The sequence below is a fragment of the Microtus pennsylvanicus genome, chromosome 6 (genome assembly GCF_037038515.1).
Source record: "Microtus pennsylvanicus isolate mMicPen1 chromosome 6, mMicPen1.hap1, whole genome shotgun sequence".
Taxonomy (NCBI): Eukaryota; Metazoa; Chordata; class Mammalia; order Rodentia; family Cricetidae; genus Microtus; species Microtus pennsylvanicus.
In genome coordinates this window covers 3,311,510-3,321,997 of record NC_134584.1, presented here as the reverse complement: position 1 = coordinate 3,321,997, position 10,488 = coordinate 3,311,510, and positions in this window count along the sequence as shown.

The following is a 10,488-nucleotide window of genomic DNA, read 5'->3' as shown; positions in this document are numbered from 1 at the left end:
CTCTTTTTATGAAGCTACAGTTACCCTGATACCAAACCACTCAAAGACTCAACCAAGAAAGAGAATTACAGACCAATCTCATTCATGAACATCGATGCAAAAATTCTCAATAAAATACTGGCAATCCTAATCCAAGAACACGTCAAAAAAATCCATTATGATCAAGTAGGCTTCAGCCCAGAGATGCAGGGCTGGTTCAACATGAAAATCTATCAATGTAATCCATCATATAAATAAGCCGAAAGAAAAAAAACCATATGATCATTTCATTAGATGCTGAAAAAGCATTTGACAAAATTCAACACCCCCTTTATGATAAAGAGATTAGTGATACAAGGATCATATCTAAATACAATAAAAGCAATATACAGCAATATAACAGCCAACATTAAAGTAAAAGGAGAGAAACTCAAAGCGATTCCACTAAAATCAGGAACAAGACAAGGCTGTCCACTCTCTGCATATCTCTTCAATATAGTGCTTGAAGTTCTAGCAATAACAATGAGACAACATAGGGAGATCAAAAGGATTCGAATTGGAAAGGATGAAGTCAAAGTTTCATTATTTGCAGATGATATGATAGTGTACATAAGTGACCCCAAAAACTACCAAAGAACTCCTACAGCTGATAAATACCTTCAGTGATGTGGCAGGATACAAGATCAACTCAAAAAGATCAGTTGCCCTCCTATACACAAGGATAAAGAAGCAGAGAGGGAAATCAGAGAAGCATCACCTTTCACAATAGCCACAAATAGCATAAAATATCTTGGGATAACTCTAACCAAGGAAGTGAAAGATCTATTTGACAAGAACTTTAAGTCTTTGAAGAAAGAAATTGAAGAGAACACCAGAAAATGGAAGGATCTCCCATGCTCTTGGATTGGTAGGATCAACATAATAAAAATGGCAATTCTACAAAGGCAATCTATAGATTCAATGCAATCCCCATTATAATCCGAACAAAATTCTTCACAGACCTTGAGAGAACAATAATCAACTTTGTATGGAAAAACAAAAAGCCCAGGATAGCCAAAACAATCCTATACAATAAAGGAACTTCTGGAGGCATTACCATCCCTGACATCAAACTTTATTACAGAGCTACAATAATAAAAACAGCTTGGTATTGGCATAAAAACAGAGATGTTGACCAATGGGATCGAATCGAAGACCCAGATATTAATCCACAAACCTATGAACACCTGATTTTCAACAAAGGAACTAAAATTATACAATGGAAGAAAGAAAGCAGGTTTAACAAATGGTGCTGGCATAACTGGATGTCAACTTGTAAAAGAATGAAAATAGATCCATATCTATCACCATGCATAAAACTCAAGTCCAAATGGATTAAAGGCCTCAATATAAATTCGACCACACTGAACCCGATAGAAGAGAAAGTGGGAAGTAGCCTGCAAAACATGAACACAGGAGACCACTTCCTATGTATAACCCCAGTAGCACAGACAATAAGAGCAATAATGAATAAATGGGACCTCCTGAAACTGAAAAGCTTCTGTAAAGCAAAGGACACAGTCAATAAGACAAAAAGGCAGCCTACTTAATGGGGAAAAACCACACTACAATGAAATGCATTAGAAAATATTAAAATAATGATCAATAAAGAAGAAAATTTTCTGTAGTTACTAACATTACAGAGGGATGGGCAGGACAGAAAGCCACAGAGTTTCTCTGCACAACCACAGACTTCTAAGTCATGATATTTGTGCAAGAAATGAAGCTAATGACTTACCTAAATTTGATTAGAGTATTATAAAAAAAATCTTCCTCTATAGGTTCTGGAGTCATAAAAAGAATAAAAACACAGTCAGTCTGCAAACCTCCATTGTCATCTTCCTGTGCTTTATTCTCCAAAAGCAGCTGGTTTCTGTCAAACTGCACAAGATGAGAGAAAACTTCAGGAGCAAGAAGGCAATAATAAAAGCACACAGCTTCTTCGTGTCTACCAGGAAGTAAGACAGAGCAGAGATGAAACCCGTTTCCCATTCAGACAGACTCCACACACGCATTCATGTCTATGTGCCTGTTTCATTGCTGCTGCTGACTAGGAAGCACATACATGTACCCCAGTTCACATTTGCCCCGGATACACCTGGAAAATCCTGACCTCAGGATCTGCATCTGAGGTCTGCAACATTTTCATCAGCACAGGTCAGAAAACATATTGTGAGGATCATGTTCTGCAGCCTCAGGTGGCATGATTTCAACAATGCCCACGGCATCAATGCCCCAGGAACAGTCTCCTCCTGAGCACCGCAGGCCCCACCCTGGGACAACAACCATGTGAATAAACACCATTGGCAATCATTTCAGTGGATTTCATCAGCACTCCATAGTAAGATGAGAGGAGAGACAGTCATAAAAGTCCCATGCTAGTCAGAGCTATTGCTGAACTATGGGACAACATGTCCTCCATTGTCCGTAATATAGAAGGGCAGCCTCACCTACAACGTTCAGCCAGCAGCAGAGCAAAGTTCTCTGTGTTGTTCATCTATTAATGTCTTCGAGACACATGTGCAGAATCTCATGCAACTACTGCAGGGCTGAATTATACAGACCCATATTTCTGCATTGTATGGCAGACAGATTTTTCAGGGCACGGTTTGCACCTGCCACACAGAAGTTGGTCACCTAGCCTTTTGAGACAAACTGACGCCATCCTCAACGAAGGGTCAGGATACGCTAATGTCGCTCTGCTCCTTCTTTGTAATTTGGACGATGCATGGGAAAAAAGTGTTAATTCAGTCTACATGACAGAGCAGGCATACAGAGTAGGCATGCGAAGCGGGCATGCGGAGCAGGAGGACTTGACAAGATGTGTAGTGGGCGTAATAACCAGGCTAGCTTAATATGAAACAACACATTTTAATGAAGGAATAACTTACAACACCAGAGATCCAGCGAAGAGCAGGAGATACCAAAAAAGAGGCCGGGGCGGGGCTCAAGCTCGCCAGATTTATATGTAAACATTAGCCGGAGGCGAACACGCCCGCTAATGGGCTGGGCTTATCCCTCCAAAGATGGGCATAGAACGGTGCGGACATGACCACACTCGTTCTCCCGCCTACCTAGGAGACAGGATGCTAATGAATTTCCCCCTCAGTTTACGTTTTGGTATAAAAAGCTGTTTGCAAAATAAACATGGGTGATTTTTTGGGATATGAACTCAGGATTTTGTGAGGTATCCCTGAAAACTTCCTCCCGATAAAGTCATGTAAGTTGTGCCTCAATTATTCCCATGCCTTCCCTCTAGTCTGAGAAATAATTTATGTCTCGGCTCAGGCTGGCCCCGGACATGACAAACTACCTGTTTCCTGCCCTCTGGAGAATCTGTCATCATGCTAGTACCGGGAAATTTATTAATTAGTTAATAATTATAGTGACTCAACACCTTCCCAATCCAATATGCTTACTAATGCAGGCAATCAGATTGATTTCTAAAACATCATCCCTCCATCTGCTGTTCAGTTCCCATGTTTAATGTCTTCCAATAAAGCACTTCTTCATTTAGAATTGTGAGTTCCCCCCCACAGGCTCCTCTTCTAGGTATCATATCTAATTTCCAGATGGAGTTTCTTCTTTTAAGACTTTGACTATAAAAAGAACCTTTCTTTGTTTGGAATGTAGAAACTCATTGTCTGGTAGAGAGTCCATGAATAAGTGTTGGGTTGGTCTCTTTCCTGTATCGTTGAGGATGACAGTGAATGAGCTTCACTGTTATTTCTGGAAGGTTATATAGCCCATATGTTTCTCTTTTATCTTATGGTGTTATTTTGTGATTCCCATATCTTGACTCTCCTGGATGATATGGCAAAAGATACGGCTGTCTCTATAGGACTTGGAGTTACACATGCCGGCTACATTTCCAGGAGTTACCGGTATAGAGTTTGAATTGTAATTTTTGATCCAACTTTATACTAATTTTCATGATAGCCACAGTAGCTAGATTCCATCCATTCCCACTAGAAATAGAGGGAATTCTTCCCCCTGCATCCTACCCACAGGGTTGCATTTATTTTCTGGGTGTTTGCCGTTCTCAATGGGTTGAAAAGAAATCTCATATGAATTTAACTTGTGCTTTCTCTATCAGGTTACAATTCTGAAATTTTTGTAAACTCAATTGTGTGTTTCCTACTTTTTTGTGTCTTCTGCTCAATACTTTTGCAGACATGGGTGGATTGAACACTTGGGTATTTGAGATTTTTCTTTCTTCGTGTATTCTGGATGTTAATCCCAGTGAACGGGGAGCAGACACTTTCCCCATTCTGAAGACTGCCTCTCCACTCTATCCTGGCTGTGCAGACTCTCTGCCTGCAGCTCCCTGTGAAGCAGTCTGAACTGCCATTCTGAGCTGTTGACAGCCATCTGGGATGCTCCTGCCTGCATGCGTGCATCAGAATGGTATTTATATAATACACTCAGATTATGTCAGATCTGCATGTCATTCAGGTTGAATTTATTTTTTCCATAGAACAACAGATAAAGTTCCATGTGTGTTAGAGCACAGGAATTTACCTTGTGCTTTGTCTGTTTTCAGACTTGATGCTTATGAGAATGACAAGTATGCAGAACTGACATTCTAATTTTTTGTTATTCATTTATTTTGTTTTTACACCTCAATCAAAGTTTCCCCTCCCTCCTCTCATTCCATTTCCTCCTACTCAACTCCCTTCTCCCCACATCGACTCCTCCTCTATTTCTCTTCAGAAACAGAGGGTGTCCCATGGATATCTTCCAGGCATGTTTATGAAGATGCAGTGAGACTAGGCAGTTCTGCTGAGGTTGGATGAGGCAATCCAGCAGGAGAAATGGGTCCCAAAAGCAGGTTAGAGACTCAGAGACAGCCCCTGCTCCCACTGTTAGGAGTTCCACAAGACCAAGTTACACAACTGTAACATATATGCATAGAGCCTAGGTGGGTCCCATGCAAATTCCCTGGTTGTCTGTTTAGTCTCTGTGAGCCCCTATGAGTCTAGGATAGTTGGTTCTGTGGGTTTTCTTGTGGTGTCCTTGACCCCTTTGACTCCCTCAATCCTTCTCACAAGATTGCCTGAACTCCACTAATGTTTGGCTGTGGGTCTCTGCATGTGTTTTCATCAGTGGCTGGGTGAAGCATCTCTGATGACAGCTGGGTTAGGCACCAATCTATGAGTACAGTAAACTATCATCAGGAAGCATTTCGTTGACTTTTTGCCATTCATGTTTGGCTCTATCCTAGGTCTCTGGGGTACCCCACCTCTGGGTCCTTACCCTGTAGGGCCCTGGTCTCCCTTATTCCTGTGGTGCATTTGTGGGGACAGTTTATGATCAACTACTAAGCTTCCTGTGTGTTTCTGTGCTATGCCTGCCCCGCCTGGTGGTTAGCTGCAGGGCATTCACTCCATTGATAATATGATAATTTCCCACCTGCCTGGGTGGAGATCGTGGTTAGCTGCAGGGCATTCACTCCATTGATAATATGGTAATTTCCCACCTGCCTGGGCGGAGATCCTTGTGCTGCAGTCAGGTAGATAAAAACTCCCCCAACGCTGAATAAAGTGGCATTCGGCTGATCTCCTTCCGAATGACCCTGGTCTCTCTGTGTCTTCTTTTCAATCTCCAGGCCCTTGCCCGACTCGCGTTCGGTACAGTGGCGCGCGAACTGTACCGAGGGTGTAACACCAAATCGGGTGTTACAATTGGAGGCCCCGCTGGGATGATCATCGGCAACTAGACCCATCTGCGAGATCGGGAAGTAGGGATCCCTGAGAGGTCGCCCTCGGGAAGGCTGGCCAGCAGGTAAGAAATTGTGCGGCGAGGGTGTATTGGTTATGGGTGCAAGTTATTCTGTTCCTGTGTTAAAGGGCCGGTTAACAGGCCAGTTGTTAGGTCTTTTGGAAAATAAAGGCACCGGTATTAAAGTTGAGACAGCACAAGAGATCATTAAGACAGTTTTAGAGTTTAGTCCCTGGTTCCTACATGCAGGGGGTTTTAATATTACTGATTGGGAGCAGGTAAAGGCTGATCTTCAAAATGCACTAAAAGAGCGAGGGCCACAAGAATTCCCCATGGCGATATTTTCAACTATGGCGCTTGGTCAGAGATGCTCTTCTCAGTGATGATGTTAAGTGAAAGAGCAATTAGAGAATTTAAACAAAACCCTTGAGGAGATTCAGGAAGTAGAATCTATGAGTTCTATTAAGAGTTTTGAGGAACAGGAAGTTACAGGAACAGGAAGTATTAGAAAGGATATAGAAGAAGAAGAAGAAATTTTAGAAAAGGAGATCGCACTGATAAAAAAGAAGTTAGAAAAAGAGGAAAGGAAGGAAGCAAACGGAGATGTCTCCATGAGACCGCCTCCGCATAATCCTTACACTACTGCTTCTGCCCCTATGGATTTAGAGGCAGAAATCCGAGAGATCCGGGACAGGTTAAATAATCTAAGTGGAGAGAAGCAGATTTATCCTGTTGTGGAAAAGATTGATCAGCAGGGACAGAGGGCCAGGCAACATAACCCTCTGGCCTTTAAGGATATTAAGCAGTTAAAAGAAGCAGTTGTAGACTATGGAGCTCATGCTCCTTTCACTGTAGCTTTATTGGAATCCTTTGCAGACCTCAACCTCATACCAAATGACTGGATGCAGCTTTGCAGGGCTTGTCTTTCAGGGGGAGATTATTTGTTATGGAGAGGTGAAATGCAGGAAAATTGCAAAAAGACTGCGGGCAAAAATGCTGAAGCAGGTTTCCCCCAGAATAACCTTGACATGTTAACTGGGGAAGGACAATATGCTAGCTTAGAAGCACAGATTGCTTATGATCCTGCAATTTATGCTCAGATAGCTGCAGCAGCCGTTAAAGCTTGGAAAACTTTACCTAACAAAGGATCACGAGAACAGCTTTCAAAGATCCTTCAAGGATCTTCAGAACCTTATTCTGAGTTCATTGACCACCTTCTACAGGTGGGAAGCCGCATTTTTGGGGATGTGGATTCAGCTATGCCAGTCGTTAGACATTTGGCCTTCGAAAATGCAAACAAGTTCTGTCAGCAAGTCTTATGCCCCCATAGAGATGGAGATTTGAATGACTTTATCCGATTATGCAGAGACATTGATGGCACCCACGTGATGGGCCAGGTCATTGTTTCTGCCCTCAAGGAAGGTCAGGGTGGAGCTAGACCTAGGAATTGTTTTCAATGCGGAAGGTCGGGACATCTCAAAAGGAGCAATTAATCAGCCTAGAAGGAATCCAGGTGTTTGCCCAAAATGCCAAAAGGGAGTTCACTGGGCCAACACCTGTCACTCTAAGATGGACAGTCAAGGAAATCTTATCCCCAGGTCAAAAAACGGGGGGAGGGGCCTGCCCCGGGCCCCCAATACACAAGTGTACGGGGCCATGAGCGGAGCAGCAGCTCCCATCAGATTCATTCCTCAGAGAATGACCTTGTACGAGGCACCTCAGGAAGTGCAGGACTAGATCTCTGTACCTCCGCCCGAGTAGTATTGACCCCACAAATGGGTGTGCAAGCCTTGGGGACTGGAGTATTTGGACCTATCCCAGATTGTTCAGTAGGTATAGTTTTGGGTAGAAGTAGTTCTGCGCTCAAAGGAATCAAAATTTTACCAGGAATTATAGACTGTGATTTTACTGGAGAAATTAAAATTATGATTGAAGCTGGTATGGGAGTCCTTGTCATCCCTCAAGGAGCGAGAATAGCTCAATTAGTGCTTTTGCCCATGTTTCGCTCTACTAATCCTTTCTTCAAACAAGAACGAGGGGACAAGGGATTTGGCTCCACAGGATCCCCTGGAGCTTATTGGGTTTCTAGTTTAGAAAATCGCCCCACTCTTACTTTAATAGTCAATGGGAAAAGGTTCCAAGGCCTTCCTGATACAGGGGCTGATTCTTCAGTGATTGCTAAAAGGCACTGGCCTGCATCCTGGCCTCTACAGCCAGCCTCTACTACCTTGCAGGGAGTAGGAACGGCCAGTTCTCCAGAGTGCAGTACTCAGTATTTAGATTGGGAGGACGAAGAAGGCCATAAGGGCATTTTTAAACCATTTGTCCTGGAACACCTTCCTCTTAATTTGTGGGGAAGAGATGTTTTGCAAGCTATGGGAGCAGTTCTGACCACTGAACCTGTGCAGCGTATGCTATTGAAGCAGGGCTTTGTCCCTGGTCAGGGTTTGGGCAAAAATCTGCAGGGGGATGTGCAGATTTTAGCAGACAAGAAAATAATACAACAGCCACCTGGACAGCGTGCAGGGTTAGGAAATTTTTCCTAGGGGCCATTGCAGAGCAGCTAGAAAGCATTCCTATAAAATGGAAAACTGAAAAACCTGTTTGGATAGCGCAATGGCCCCTGAGTAAAGAAAAATTACAGGCTGCTCGTACTCTAGTCCAGGAACAGCTAGAAGCAGGACACATAGTGCCATCCACTTCTCCCTGGAATACCCCTATCTTTGTTATTAAGAAAAAGTCTGGTAAATGGAGGTTATTGCAAGATCTTAGAGCAGTAAATGATTGCATGGAAATTATGGGGGCAACTCAACCTGGGTTGCCTCAGCCTGTAGGTATTCCTGCAGGATATTATCTTTTAGTTATTGACCTGAAGGATTGTTTTTTCACCATTCCCTTGCATCCAAAAGACTCTGATAAATTTGCTTTCAGTGTACCTTCTATAAATTTCAAAGAACCATACAAGCGCTACCAATGGGTAACATTGCCCCAGGGTATGGCCAATAGTTCTGTAATTTGCCAAATGTTTGTGGCACGGGTTATTGCCCCTACTAGGTATAAATATTCTCAACTGTATATAAGTCATTATTTGGATGACATCCTATTAGCTGGACAGGACCCAAAAGTAGTCCTTGAGGCTTTTGCTGACTTGCAAGAATGCCTAGCACATGCTGGGTTAGTTATTGCTTCTGAAAAGGTACAACAACAGTTTCCATATCAATACTTGGGGCATCAGCTGTTGCAGACAGGAGTAAAACCGCAGAAGGTTACTCTTCGCCTGGATAGACTACGAACTTTGAATGATTTTCAAAAGTTGCTTGGAGACCTAAATTGGGTCCGGCCCAGTCTGGGAATTTCTACTGGAAACTTAAAACCACTTTTTGACATTCTGCAGGGAAATCCAGACCCAACCTCCTTTCGTGAGTTAACACCTCAAGCAAGGCAATGTATTACTCTAATTGAAGAAAAGCTTGCCTCTGCTCATATTAATTATATTGACTATAGTCAGCCACTGCTGTTGATAATTTTCCCCTCTAAGCATAGTCCTACTGGAGTTTTTTGGCAGCAAGGACCCATCCTGTGGGTACATGAACATGTGTCGCCTGTAAAAATTGTTATCTCTTATCCATCAGCTGTGCTACGTGTTATTCAGAAAGGATATAAGCTTAGTTTGCAAACTTTTGGAATGTTACCTGATAAGGTTATTACACCTTATACCCAGGCAGAAATAACTTGGTTACAAAATTTTGCTGAAGATTGAACTTTATTTTTATGCACTAATCCCTGCAAGTTAGACAATCATTATCCTTCTGATAAGTTAGTCACCTTCTTTAAAAATCATCCGGTATGTTTCCCTAAAATTATTTCTTTGCAGCCTCTGGCAGGGGCACGAAATGTGTTTACTGATGGATCTTCCACCGGGAGAGCTGTAGTAGCCTCCCCTCCTGATTTTGATATTCAGTCTGTTAATACTAACTCTGCTCAGGTGGCTGAATTGGTTGCTGTCCAGATGGCCCTAGAGAAATATGCTGATATTCCATTTAACCTTTTTACTGACAGTCAGTATATAAGCAAAATTCTTGCACCGTTGGAAACTGCAGCTTATATTGCCTCTGTATCTCGAGTCCAGATGCAGTGATTGGCTATTCAAACTTTGCTTTGGGCCCGATCTGTACCCATTTACGTAGGGCATTTGCGGGCTCATACTGACCTCCCTGGTCCTTTGAGTGAGGGAAACGCTTTGGCTGATCAGCTTACTCGTCAAATTTATGTAGTTAGTCAGGAATCTTATGAAGCTGCAGAAAAAGCTCATAATCGTTTTCATCTCAATGCTGGATCTTTAAGATTTCATTTTAAGATATCTCGAGAGCAAGCCACTAATATTGTTAAAAAGTGCTCTCTGTGTACAGAACTTTTAACTGTTCCCCATTTGGGAGTTAATCCTCGTGGGCTTGCCCCTAATCATTTATGGCAAATGGATATCACCCATGTTCCTTCTTTTGGGCGCATGCAATATGTTCACGTAACCGTGGATACATATTCTCATCTCATTTTTGCCTCAGCTCACACAGGAGAAAGATTACGAGATGTAAAAAGTCATTGTCTCCAGGCTTTTGCTTACATGGGAGTTCCTAAAACTGTAAAAACTGATAATGGACCAGCCTATTCTAGCACTGGCTTTGCCAAATTTTGTTCTGAGTTTTCAATTTCTCACAAAACGGGTATACCTTATAATCCTCAAGGACAAGC